Source organism: Terrapene carolina, unplaced genomic scaffold (genome assembly GCF_002925995.2).
Source record: "Terrapene carolina triunguis isolate 2854851 unplaced genomic scaffold, T_m_triunguis-2.0 Scaffold112, whole genome shotgun sequence".
Lineage (NCBI taxonomy): Eukaryota > Metazoa > Chordata > Testudines > Emydidae > Terrapene > Terrapene triunguis.
In genome coordinates, this window is record NW_020664463.1 from 12122100 (window position 1) to 12136933 (window position 14834).

Below are 14834 nucleotides of genomic sequence, written 5' to 3' on the forward strand. Positions count from 1 at the left end.
CCTGGCAGGGCGCCAAGTGCAGGCGCAGCGCGTTGTGCATCTCAACTACTCCCCTCTGGTGACTGCACCTTCCAGTGCGCGCAGCAGCAGCAGCAGGGGGAGAGGGGAGGAAGAGAGGGTGCGATCATCACAGCCCACCGCCACATAAATCCAAGGGGGAGAGGAAAATGGCAGCAAGATGCAATATCTGCCATAGCCCAGGCGGCGTGTGACCGCCATGCAGGCGGCTCCGGTGGACTGACTGGCGCTCTGTTCCTGCTGCCTCCCCCCCACCCGCAGCCCCTCTTCCTCTGCACGTACGGAGCGGCTCCCCGGCTTGCGAGCGCACGCGGTGAGTGGAGCGAGGGGGTGGGTGTCTCTGCTCATGTCTGTGTAGCTGGCACATTCCTGCAGAGCCTCCCTGCGCGGCTGTGTGGGGGGACAGGCTCCGCGTGGCTGCGAATGGCGGGGGAGCTGAGCTCCCCTCCACCCGGGCAGTGCTCAGAGAGAGGGGACCCCCGCACCACCACCGCTTCGGCCAAAGGCAGCAGAAGCAAGGCAGAGGGGGGCCATGCCTGGACGGGGATAGCTCTGGCTTTATAGGCGCTGCTGGTAGGTTGTTATTTTGTCCTGTGTGTGACTTGTAGCTATTCTGAGGGGTGAAGTAGAGGGTAGAGAGTTTAAATGGGAATTGCCTGAATGGGCCAGCAGCGGGGTGAGTGATGCCCATTTAGGGGTATTAAAAGCAAACGCCGCTGCATAACTTATTTTAGCTTTATCACTGCACATGCAGGTCTCATCAACAACATGCACCTTTGAGTGACAACAGCGTCCAGCCCCACCCTAAGCCCAGCAGCTACAGTGGTCCTGTGATTTCTCTTGGTAGGGTTATCCCGAGTTACTGTAAATTTCTGATTGGTAACAGGTTCATATGAGGATATAGACACGAGGCGCTAGGCTAGGGGAACCTTGATAAAATGAAATAAAACGATCTGGTTTGAACAAGGAAATGTTTTGGTGCCGTCAACAATGGTCTCTAGGGAGATGTGTTTGATTTTCCAAACCCCAGAGACCCACTGAAGGCAAATACATAAATTGCACCTGTATGTATCCTTTCTCAAGGGATGACTTGTTAAATACTTGGAAATCACCTAATTGTAGCACAGTTAGCAGGACTTTAGACAACGGGTCTGTTGTTCATTGAGAGAGATTTGGGTATTGGGAAAAAGTAGTTTTGATCTTTTTTTCTTTTCTTTCTGATTCATGTATTTCTCCAGAAAATCAGAAGAAGAAAACACCTTTTTTTCCCAAGTGGAAACTGCATTTTAGCTGAAATGTAGTGGGAATTCCTAGTCTATTTCAAACTGTGCTTAGAAACTAATACATAGTCCAGTGGTTTAACGATGGTGGTGGTATCTCTAATGTGTTTGTTGACAATATTTAAGTTTTTGAAATAAACTATGCAATAGAAAATAAAGCAATAGCATTGTGAAACCCTTATAACTTAGCCATTTAATATACATTTTAATCTATTTTAACATTCCCATTTTGGTGGCTTTTTAATAGTAAGTATACTAAGTAAGGAGTTTTAAATTAGAGAGATTTATAAAACCTTTATACATTAACTAACATTGTCTTAGAGATATTCAGCAAGATTTCTGGTTAATATTTCTGTGCATTCTATTATTTATAGTAAAACATAGTTTTAGTAGTTGCTTACCCAATATGTTTCTGTGAATGCTAGGTTGATATTTAGCCCTCATATTTGCTTGCCAACATGATGTTTTAACATATCATATGAATATAGAATTCATGTATTTGCAGTCACCTTTCACATCAGAGATACATATCTAAAATATAACTGAGGCTGATACACAAAAACATAGTAGTTTTGTCCAGATAACATTCTTCTTCTAACTGGATTTGACTATAAAATTCTCTTCAGTGGATCAACTCCTGTAATCTTTATCCATGTGAGTGAGATCTATATGCATGAGCAGGAATTCATAGGATGGGGTTGTATATTTCCATTTTTGTGTGTCCAGTTATTGATAATTTTGACAAGTTATAACAAATCTGATAATTTTATGAAGGTTGAGTGATTTAATACTCTTCAAGACCACATTAATTTGGGGAATGTCTGTGTTTTAATATTGTGAAATCACCAATAGCAGACAGCCTTGGAAAGGGCAAAAAGTGCATCAAGGAAATGATTTAGCCTTTATAGTGTTCATAATTTCCAGCCAGCATGCTTTTAAGCATTTCATTTTAAATTACAGGAAACAATCAGTGATTACATTTACCGACACGTTTAATAAACAAAAGATACAATCTGTAATAGTCTAAGAGTAAAGTGTTGATCTTCATTTAGGACAAATGGTGAGAGAGAAGATGAAAGGTAAGAAGCCTTTTATCCATTGAGCGAGGGAAGGGGAATGTCAGTTGATTGATTAGCCATTTTTCTTGAAATTGGAATTAATTGAGTAGTGCAATATAAATCAGCTATCATAGTCAATGCGTGTGGATTTCCAGGATATAGCGGGATTAGTGTATTATTATAAAGGTATACTATAGCCACCAAGTTCATGGAAGGGCAGTGCTGTCTAGTGAGAGTGCTCCTTTTTCATTACTACGTCTCTTAGGTAAAGAAAAGCATAACTGAAATTTAATTCCAGAAATAAACTGAACAATACACATTATTTTATAGTTTCCCATAGTAATCTATAAATATTTTACTTATTATGAAACATGGATTGATTGGGGTGTGATGTTTGTACCACTCACTGCTGAATGGATAACTTGATGCTTAGTCTTCCGTTCTCTCATTAATAATCTAATTATAGGAAGAGGCTGGAAAGAATATTGAATGAAGAGTTGTTCCCAGTGGACTTGTAGAGGAAGTCACTTTAAAGTAGAACAATATTTTAACAATTCTGGCCATAACTTCTTATTCACAATCGGCCAGATTTTCAAAACAGCTCTGCTCCCATTTTAGCACCAAAATAAATGGCCAGATTTTCAAAAGAATTCCTCATATTAGGTTCTGAGCTCTTTCTCTCTCTCTTTTTTATTTTTAAACATGGCCGTAAGTGCCACAGTCCGAGCTCCTCAGTGTAGCACAGAATTTGGCTCCTATTTGTGGGTGCTTTGCTCTTGAAAAACTGCCCCTAAGCTTTTTTGAAAATCTGATCCCACAGTTGTAATCAATTTCCCTCTTTACTAAAATGTATTCTGGAGGAGACTTTTTTTTTAACAGGAGGTAGAATTGTAGGAGTAAAATATAGCAGCTGTAAAGAAAGCCAGTAAAAGTATTTTAATTTTTTATGTGGAAAGCCAGCAGATTTAATGTTCTATAGCTATACGATGAACACTTATGAAAAAATATTAGAATTGTAATAGAAAATGTAAGTAGTGCTTAATCACTGAACAAAAATAATAGATAATGAGAAAAAATAGCTTTTTCCTGCTTTAACTATACATTTGAGGGAATGCTGTAAAGGATAATAATTGGGGGGGAAAAATAGATTGATCCAGATCCTGAAACAATGCCAATTTAGACCAACAAAGGTTCTGGCCTAGTTTGAGTTTTCTTCGCTTTAGAGCAGTGGTTTTCAACCTTTTTTCATTTGGGGACTCCTAAAAAGTTTCAAATGGAGGTGCAGATCCCTTTGGAAATCTTAGATATAGTCTGTGGACCCCCAGGGGTCTGCGGACCCCAAGTTGAAAACCACTGCTTTAGAGCATCAGTTTTCCTAGTTAATAAACCAGCAAAACAAAAAAAGGTGTGGCACCTCTGAAGAACAAAACTGAGTATTTTCACTACATAATTGGAAAGCTTTAGAAATTATGGAACAGATTCTGATCTCACTTATCCCCCTGTAAATCACAGTGAGGTCTACTGTGAAATTACTCTACATTTATAGTAAGGTAAGTGAGTTCAGAACCCAGCCCTTCGTATGGAGAACTAGCATAGTTACATTAGAAGTAAAGCCACTGGGTCCTATTTTGATCTCATTGAAACCAGTTTTAAACTGATTTAACACCATTATTATCTTCAGGCCAGTTTCTTCTAGTTTACACCCATGTAAGTAAGATCAGGAATTATTTCAAAAGTTCTGGTCACAATCACTTGATCAATTGTACTCTCTTTATTTTTAAGGTTGTATTAATGTTTGCTGAATGACGAGAAATGGTAGTTATCTGCCTACATCTGTGGTCCAGTAATTAATCAGAACTCACTGACACTATGCACAAAGAACAGAAATGAAAATTGCTTACTGCATGTCTGGAAGTATGTCCTCTGTGGGGTGTTTGCTTTTTCTACGACTTGTTTGTGGCATGAAGATTAATTAGCTAATTCTCTTTGAAGATGAAAAATGTAATATTAGGGTAACTATAATTCAGAATTGTTGTGATTAGTTTTTATTAAGGGAAACTGGTTGTGTATTCACAAGTTTGAAGATCAAAATTTAACATTCAGGCTACAGATGATTGTTAAAGGATGTTTAAATTGTGTATTTAAGTGTGTGCAGAATGGCCGGTTGATGTCCTCCACAGAATCAGACCATTAGTAAGGACCAGCTTGTTTCTAAACCATCTGGTGCTTTTGGAATTTGTGTGTATGGCATGGGGGTAGAATGGAGCTGAAAGGGGGAATTGTGGTGTAAGGTAAGGTTCTGTCATTGTTCCTTTAAACTACCATGCAAATATATTTGCATTTAGAGTTTCCAGGCAAGCCAAAATGTAGGACTAGTACTGAATGCTAAATGAAATCTGACAGCTAAATCAGAACATGCCACATAATGATCTTGAGATTTCCTTAGTAGAATAATCTTTCTGAAAAATTTTGCTCGGAATGAATATAGTCCTGGTTAAAAGCTAGTTCAAAACAATGGCAGGTGGAAAAAATGAGGCTGGAATTTTATTCTGTTTAAAATCTTTCTCCTCTTCAAAGGTGTTTACACCTTTGTTACCTTTGCTGTCTGAAAAACGGGGGTAATGATACTAACCTCTGTGGCAAAGCACTTTGAGATCTACTGATGAAAAGCAACATATACGTGCTGTATTTATTTATTTATATATTTCCTTGTGATGGCTGGAAGATTCACACAGGTTGTAGAAATGAAGACCCATCTTTGCTCATCAGTCAGTCATATAGTGCAGGCAGCCACAATGCACTCCTTTGTGTTGATCAGGTTGAAACTCAATCTGCCTGAGAGACTGAAGGATGATTTGAAGCTTATTTTGATTAGTAAGAGATACATCACTACATAAAATCTCTTACTCTGTATGTGTGCACAAATGAAGCAGCAAATTTTTATGGGAAACTTGGTGGTGTATCTCCTAGATAAGAATAATGTTTCTTTGCAATCTTGCCACCCTCATGCAAAAAGCAAGATGGTGACACTGAAAAGGGTCCGTTTTGTTCTTTCATGCTAGGAACTTCAGTCTGTGGATATTTCCATTGAGAAACAACATAGAGACACCTGAAGTGAACTTAAGGGTAGAAAAAAAGGCACAAAAATAACATTTGAGGAAAATTAACACACATACTTAATGTGGGGGAATACCTTGGGAAATAATAGTACTGAAAGAGTCCTGAGGGTTATAACGGAGAACAAATTAGACATGAGTTTGCAATACAATACGGTGGCAAAACAGGCCAATGCAATTTTCCATCACATCATTATTATGAACCAGGGGGACAACAGGCTCTACGGGTTTTGAGTGGATGCATTTGGGACGCCATATTAAATTCAGAGCTCCTGAAGATACTAGCAAAGTGAAGGCATTTGAAAAAAGATCAATAACACTGGTTAGGGGACTGAAGGGACTGATTTATGAGGAAAGATTAAAAAATGAATCTGTATAGATTGACTAAGGTGATTGAGCGGAGGCGGGGATTGAACAGTTTACAGTTTTGGATATAGATACTAAAAATAGAGATAAATCATTTAGCATTGTATAAGGGGGTATAATTAAGATTAATGGGCTAAAAAAGAAAATTTAACTTGAATGTCAGAAAAGCTTCCAGACATGGTAATTATTCAGCGGTGGAATAGTCTTCTGAGGGAAATGGTGGTAACCTCATTGCTTGGGATATTTAAAAGTAAACTGCATAGAACTCCAGAAAATACACTGTAGGTATATTTATAATATAATAGAATCCAATGTAATGACACTCCTGGCTAGGTCATCTTTGGGGACTGAGCTGGAGACTCTGTATCTAAAAGCATAAGCCTCTACTGCTTGAGCTAAATGACCAGATTCACTAGCTTAGAGGGAGTAGTAGACTCAAACATCAGTAGGTGGCCTAATCAGAGACACGGTGTCATAATGCGTTAGCATGGGCAACACTTGCAGATGGAGGGGATGAACCAATAGATACAGAAAATATCTAACTCCTAAGGTCCTGTGACTCAACAAATGTATGTTTGCTTATATAGCTGGCAATTGAAATGAGTGTCTTTACTCCATATAACAAATATTGTCTCATCATGTGTCCCCATTTGGTTTTCATTGGTGGGAGGAAAGGGGAAGAGAAGATGCTATATAATGAATGGTTATTGAAGGTCAGGATTGAGATACACAATGATTCTATTATATCCTTTGCCCCAAGTAGAATTCTATCACCTGAAGAAAATCTAGAAAGTAACTGTTTCTTGAGCATCTTACTCCTTCAAATTTTGCCAGTAATGGCAAAAGGAGCTGAGTGATACTGTTGGATGATACATTTTCCTTTGTTGATTCCTTTATAAATTAATCTTTGTACACTTGCTGAAACTTGAGAAGCAACTTTGATAGATTCAGAGATTCCAAGGCCAGAAGGGCCCACTATGATCATCTAGTCTGATTTCCTGTATAACACAGGCCACAGAACTTTCCCAAAATAATTCCTGGAGCAGATATTTTGGAAAAACATCCAATCTTGATTTAAAAATGGTCAGTGACAGAGAATCCTCCATGACCTTTGCAATTGTTCCAGTGGTTCATTACTTTCACCGTTCAAAATTTACACTGTATTTCCCTTCTGAATTTCAGCCTCCAGCCATTGGATCGCATTATACCATCTATGCTAGATTGAAGAGGCCATTATTAAGTATTTGTTCCCCGTATAGATAGACTGTTTAGACTCCTCCCCAGTTTTACAGAACCAGATGTTTCAAAATGTCAGTTAAGAATCCAAAGGTTGGATCTAGTCTTTTTGAGCTTTGGCTATATGGATCAAAATTGGCTTAACATTATGCTTCTGAAATAAATTCTCTAATTTATATAAACCCACTCTGAGTCAGTTTTCCACTGCACAACTTGTCCTTTTATTATTATCAAATAATTACCCTGGGTAGACATGCTTTTAAGTGTTTGTATTTGACTTTGTTTTATATTAGATTTTGCTGGATCTCTTTTTTGCATGCCTTACTGTGGAATTTGTTGATTCTGCTCCAGGGTAATTTTATGACCACTAATATTGTGTATAGCTATGCATGCAAGATAACAAACTAAGGGTAATTGGAGTGTATTATTTCAGAGTGTAAAATGATTGTCATGCGGTCGGGAAGGAAATTTTCCATTCTGTGTACAACATTGCACAACTTGTTGGATGCATTGTGGGTTTCTTTAAATTTCTTTGAAGCCTCAGGACTGGCCCCGGCCAGCGACAGGATACCAGACTTATATTGGTCTCATCTGATATAGCAAATTGTATATTCCTGTGTCTTATGGTATTTTAGAGGCAATTTTTTGGCATTGGTAATATGCTGTTATCTGTCTTGCCCACTGTCTACTTTTATTGAGTCAAGTGGATTCAGCTTCCTTTCTTGGGAGTATTCAACAGCAGCCTTTGGGAGATGTGGAATTGATATCATCTTGGTATGACTTACTCTCCCTCATATGTTGAAGTTAAGTAGCTCCCATTTTGCTAGGTCTTGTGAAGATTTCTGGGACTCATGAGTTCTAATCCCATCTCTCTAATGGATTTACTGTGGGACATGAGATTCTGATACCCTTACTCATGGTGGGTAGCACTTTACTTCACAAGTGATCTCTTAGACTTCAGTGCAGTCAACTGAGAAGTAATATACTATTCAATATGAGTAAGAATATCTGAATCTGGCCCTTAAGATATCTGAATCTGGGCCTTCAGTTGGTCCAATAAAAGATATTCTGTCACTCACCTTGTCTCTTTTATATCCTGGGGCCGGCATGGATAGAACACTGCATGCAATTTTCCTACCCAACAGGAGTGCTTTAGGATTAATCAATGAATATTTGCACAGCACTTTAATAATGTAAAGAGCTAAGTGTTTGTCTCTTTCCATGCCATAATTACTCCTTCCCCTGCTCTTTTGTAACATTCTGTCTGCATTAGTATCTGATACTTTCTCCTTATATAATTAAACAAACAATGCATGTAGAGTGGATTCCTTCTTCGTTGATTATTTATTCTGGATCTCAGGGCTCTTAGCTGAGGAAGACATATACAGGTCTCTAGGAATGGAAGGGGAAATCATCCAATTTAGAGAGAGGTCGTATCATAACATCTGAATAAATTGCACACCAATGCTTCTCTTTTACAAAAACAGATCTCATTTCCCATGAACATTTGAAATTCTAAAGAGTCTAAGCAGACAGGGTATACCTTTCATCTGTCTGCTTAGGTTATGATGAGATGCTTATTCTCACACACATTTTCGTAACAATCTCATCCGAGTGACTGGCTGGTGAATGCTTAGGGTAAGTATTCCACTACTGTGGTCTGGCTTGATTGTTTTGGGTTGTTTTTTTAAATAGTTTATCTAGTTAAAGGAGTATCAAATTTTACAGTGATAAGATGAAAATCACTAGTATGCACACCGATCTCCCTTTGCTGCATATTCTTGTGAGGGATTTGGAAGGTTCCATGGCCTGAGTTATGCAGAATGTCTGACTAGAAGATCATAATGGCCTTAAAATATATGAATCTATGAAATCATGAACAATTATATAGGTCTACTAACGTTACTGATACTTGCCTTGTGGACTGCAAGGTGTATGGAGCATTCTGTATCCAGTCACTGGAGGCTACTGTCTGGATTATGATTTTCTTATTCAGAGTCACAGTTTCAGGTGTGGAAACAGAGATGCTTGAGCCCAGGCCCTCTTCTCATCACTCCACACTTGTTTATTCTTCAGTTTTGCATTATAGATACGCTTTTATTATAGAGAGAGAATGTGATTCCATTGAGATTTGTTTTCATCAGTCAGTATTAGCATGTCCTTTTAAAAGGACAATAGAAGAACCCTGTAAGCATTTTGCATTTGCATGCTCTTGACCAAATTCTGTGCTGCCTAGCACCCTATAAAGTCCTATTGACTTCAGTGGAATTTTATAACATCTAAATCAGTGCAGAACATGCTTTGTGGCTAGAGGTTGCCTATGCTGTGCTGGTGCACTTGGCGGGAAGAGTGAGGAGGGGGTCTGCTACTCTGCTGATTCATTCACTAGCAACTCCAGAGGGGCATTTCTGGGCCCCAGCCAGCTAGTGTGGGTGCCGCCATCACCAGTATATGCTAAATGGGGCACACACTGCTCCTTTTCATAACAGTGGTGAAATGCACCCCACTGCACGTCTGGTGTATTCTGCCCAGTCTTTCAGGATCCCCAGAGCAGTGGACACATCTAGTATAGATCCTGCTGTACCTCACTGCACTTACCAGGGAAGGATTTGGCCCATAGGACGCCAAAAGGAAATGACACATCTTTTAAATCTGGTAAGCTGAGACTGGGGTTTATACTCATTTTCACTGCTCAGCAGTGCATAGACAGAAGGGGGCTGCTTGATCTAGTGTGCTAATACAGCCTTCCATCCTGGATTGTCTATGCAAATTCACACTTAGATAGCAAGGAGGTATGAGCTAATATGGTCTTAGCTTAGGTTTTTTTTTGTGGGGTGGAGGGGTGGACATTTGTCCATATAAAACCATCATACAGCTGGCAGCCAGTGTTCCAGGAAAAAATCCAACATTGGAACTATAGGGGTGTCGCGGGTTGGGAGAACTAAGTTTCACTTGTAGAGCTTAGTATGTGCAGGGTGTATCTTTGGTATGTATGTGTATTTTTAGGCAGTGTGGCTTAGTGGGCTGAGACTCAAGAGATCTCGAGTCTATTCTGGCTCTGAAACTGGCTTGCTGGATGACCCTGAGCAAGTCACTTCACCTCTATGTGCCTCAGTTGTTCCATTTGTGAAATGGGGATAATGATACTGACCTCCTGTATAAACATCTTTAAATTCTATTGATGACAAGTGGGGTTGTATTGTATGTGGGGTGCTGGCACAACACCTGTTTGTGCTGCCACTAGCTCTAACTATTGTTACCTTGTTCCTGGACACCAAAGTCACATACCCATATGTAAGTAAATGACTCACAGACTTTAAGGTCAGAAGGGATCATCATGATCATCTAGTCTGACACACCTTTAGTTTAGGCTTGATGTTTAACTACATCATATCTGTCAAGCTGTGTTCTGTACATTCTCCTGTCTGCCTGTATGAAAAAGGCAGTAACGCAGTGAATGTTGTTAACCTGGCAGAGTGAAGAACAGGAAATACAATGGAATTAGTGTATTTAGGAGAAAATGATGACATGTCAGAGGTACAGTATGCTGTGCTGAAAGCAAGGTGAAAGCATAATGTGACTGGGCAATTGTCATGCTATAAAAAGTCTGGGACAACTTTTTAAGAAAGAGATAATTGCTTGGTTGAGCTTTAACAAGCAGCCCTGTGTTTTGTTGACTCTGTAACAAAGCCCATATTTTTCTTCTTTGAAAATATAGTAAAAAGCCTTAGGCATAGTAGTGACACAGATTCCTGAGAGAGACTTCAGAACAGCAGTCAGTTTAATTTTTCATTTATTTCCCTTGCTTATTAACAAGAATCCATTTATAGTCCTGAGGGTGTTGGTGTGCAGCCTCTCTGAATTGTTGATTTGGCTCTGCATTGCTAAATGATGCTGGAGATGCGTGTAGTTTAATTCCGAAGCTGCTAAGAAAGATTTTAATGGGCTGGGGGACACAAGTGCTGTGTTGTATGAGTGCTGAGAAAGCACTGGAGTTGAGGTAATCCGAGTGTATGCTGTGCAGTATTAGATTCTCTCTCTGTAGAGTACTACCTTTGTATTTAGAATATCTAAGTGCATTATTTAATTTTATATTGTTTTGTTCTGGGACCTTAAGCAGAACTGTGTGCTCTTTTTTTGGTTGCTTATGTTGGAAATTCTACTACCTGGTGCTGGTGTTGATGCCACAAGCACCGGTTGCTGCTGATGATCTGTGTTTTATTTCCCAGCAATTCACTTCTTTCCATTCCAGAATTGTAGATGACTTTAGTAAGGTTTTGTCCTTTTTGGCTATACTTATCTGTTGTCAATTTTATGGAGGTGTGATGGCGTAGCAATATAAATTATAACACCATGTGAATTAGGATGCCAGGTCAGTCTTGGGTGTTTTGTTGGGGATTGTCTTCAATAGACTTTTGTACTTCAAGATATTTAACAAGATTGTAAAGGCTAGTCTGGACACTGCCCACCCCTTTGATCCAGTTTTGTTCTTTATCCTATGCTGATCCTCGGGTTTAAAAATTATTTGTAGCCTTGAGGAAACATGTGGATAGTGTCCACACAAGTATTTACAAACATGTTACCTAGGCTGGTCGGGAACCAGATTTTTCATTTCACAGGTAATTCTGTGACTCCAAAAAAATTTCCATTCTGAAATGGGAAAAAAAAGTTAAAATTTCCTGCAAAAAGCTATTCCAAAACCAATTAGCTTTTGGTCAGTTGAAACATTTCATTCCGATTTCAACTATTTTAAAACTTAAAAACAAAAATATATATACAAACCAAAGAATTTCATTTTGAAAAGTTGTTTTGAAAGAAAAAATAAAACCGTTCCATTTTGACATTATGGAAATCCTTTGTTTTGTTTTTTCTGAACCAACTTTTGTCAAAATTGAGAAGTCTTGAAATGTTTTGGCTTAGATGAAAACAGCACTTTTTGTCAAAAAACTGTTTTGATGAAAATTTTTCTGACCAGTTCCAGTAATAATTACACTGAGTTAATTGGCAGTCAGTTAATACAAGGTACAAAAGTCTAGTGAAGACAAAAAGAGAGACAAAGTGGATGAGGTAATATATTTTATTGGACCAACTTCTGTTGGTGGAAGTTACAAGCTTTTGAGCTACAGACCTCTTGTTCAGTGAAGACAAGTCTGAAGTCTCTGGCAGTTGGGGCAATGATCCCAGGCTCTGGGAAGGAAAGGTACAACATGCATTGCATTTTATGACCTCCTAGCAACCAGCTTGGATTGCGAGCTTTAGATATTGTTCTCATTAAGATACCTGTGGTCATGTTGGTACCTTAGAAGATGGTCAGTAAGAGATAGAGAATTCTAATTTGTTTAATGCACGCTTAGCTCCTATTTAGATTATAGCTCTGTAAGGCAGGGTCTGTCTTTGATTCTATTTTTGTACAACAGCTAGTAGAGTTAGGCCTTGATCCCTCATTGGGAAATCTAGTGATACTGTTAATCAAATAAGAAATAATAATATTATTTGTTTGGCTTTCTTTTGGCTGATCAAATACAGCTGCTGTCTGCGGCCCATGGATCGTATAAGGACTGCAGTAATATGTAGAGTGAACTGTCAGTGGGCTTGATTCATCACTACATTTCTCCTGTTTAACACCAATATAATTCCACTGAAATGGTGTAAAACGGAAGTAATGTAACTGTGAATCTGCCCAATTAAGTCCTACTGCCAGATAGAGGGCAAGACCCAAATTTAGCATCTTTGGGCAATCACATAGCAGACCCAACTCTAATCCTTCCAATTAACTGAGTCAAGAGTTCCCAGTAATCTTGTCACCCTGCATTTTTTTCTTGTTTTGGTTTGGTTGTGTATCTTCATTCCTAATTCCGGAGATGGGTCTTTTCCATTTAAACTTTGCTTGAAAAATTACAAAAAGAAATAAATGATTGGAAAACAAAAGCTGAAGGTCTAGGTGAGAACATGACAAGTTAATTTAATTGATACATTATTGCTCTGTTTTGCTTTCTTCTACATTCAATTCAATCTCCTCTACCACAAAAACAAACAAAATGGAGGAGTGTACAGTATTGTATGAATGATAGCAACACAACAGAAGCAATTTTTGGTTATAATGAGTATTATGAAAGTCATGCTCATTTTGTGATATGAGTACCAAACTGAATAATCATCCCCTGTTCCACTGCTTGGATGTCATCCTGCTCCCATTGAAATGAAGGGTCAAAACTGGAAAAATTCCCACTGGATCCAACACACTTTTTGTGAAACTGACTTGCTGCAAAGAAGTACAAAACATGCAGGTGGGGATTTATTTTAAGACAGTATTTACAGGTAAGTCTTCTAAATTGCCCATTTCTAGATGCTGAGAATATTTGAAAGAAAAAACGGGGAGTGGGAGGGAGCAGAACTCTGGTGTTAATTTCAGTGACTCATCCATCAGAAATCTTTTCTGTCCAAACATCGAGGGTGTGCTCCATCCATTTTTTTTTTTTTTTTTGAAGAGCCAGTCTGGCTAATACATTCTTGGGGAAATAGCATTTTTCTTGTTAGCTAGGGATACTGGATTCTGGAGATAAGAGTGCCTATCTCAAGAGAGAGGATTTCTTATTCAGGAAGAATTAAGTTGGCCTTTTCACTGCATTCAAAATGCATGTCTCCAGTGTGCTCGCTGGCTGACTGCTGCAGCATCTGATTTACTATGCTCTCATGGCTCCTTGGCTGTTCTCTCTATTGTCACATTTAATGATGTGTGTTTTGTGAACACATCTCATATTTTACCAGAGGACCCAGCAGTTCTCTTCAATCCACCAAATCTGCTCATTTCAGGTCAGATTTTCCCAGGAAGAAAGTCAAATGAATGGGGAGCAGATTTGTATAATCAATATTTGCTGCAATTTTTAGACTTTAAAGGTGACCGATAAAGGAAATTAAATAGGCTTGTGTCCCACTATTCTTTTTTCTTGTGATGTACAGCAAAGACCTGAAAAAAATTAGTTTTCTTTTTTTCTGCTTGTTTTTTTACATGTGAAATGCAGGTCCTGTCTAGGATGTAAGACTCTATGACAGGGGTCAGCAACCTTTCAGAAGTGGTGTGCCGAGTCTTCATTTATTCACTCTAATTTAAGGTTTTGCATGCCAGTAATACATTTTAACATTTTTAAAAGGTCTCTTTCTATAAGTCTGTAATATATAACTAAACTATTGTTGTATGTAAAGTAAATAAGATTTTTTAAATGTTTAAGAAGCTTCATTTAAAATTAAATTAAAATACAGAGCCCCCCAGACCGGTGGCCAGGACCTGGGCAGTGTGAGTGCCATTGAAAATCAGCTCGCGTGCCGCCTTCGGCACGCGTGCCATAGGTTGCCTACCCCTGCTCTATGACTATGTTAGCCAGCGGGAGCTACAGTGTAGGCAAGACTCCTGAGTTGTCAGCCTTTTTAAACAGTGCTTTAGCTAAGTTTTCTGTTTTGCATACTGTTGGCCAAATTCTATGCCACCTTGTACTCCATGTAACCCTACTAATGTCAGTGGAGTTGCTTATCTGCCAGTGGTTAGGACACTAGCCTCCTACTTGGAAGACCTGGGTCCAAGTCTCTGCTCTGCCACAAGCTTCCTGTGTGACCTTCAGCAAGTCACTTAGCCACTCTGTCCCTCACTTCCCTATCAGTAAAATGAGAATAACAATGCTTCATCAGGGGTGTTGTGAGGATAAATACATTAAAAATTGTGAGGCCTTCATATACTATGGGAACGGGAGCCATATTAGATATAG

The 14834-nt window shown here is 38.9% G+C and overlaps 1 protein-coding gene across 3 annotated transcripts in view; it reads left to right on the forward strand.

Moving 5' to 3' along the window:
- The first annotated feature begins 425 nt into the window (after positions 1 to 425).
- LOC112109791 (proline-rich protein 5) overlaps positions 426 to 14834 on the forward strand; it is a 423972-nt gene continuing 409563 nt past the window's right edge. For all 3 annotated transcript variants that reach the window (XM_026652268.2, XM_024213814.3, XM_024213841.3), the window contains exon 1: positions 426 to 591. The gene's annotated coding sequence lies outside the window, so the exon portion shown is untranslated. The remainder of the gene's footprint in view (positions 592 to 14834) is intronic.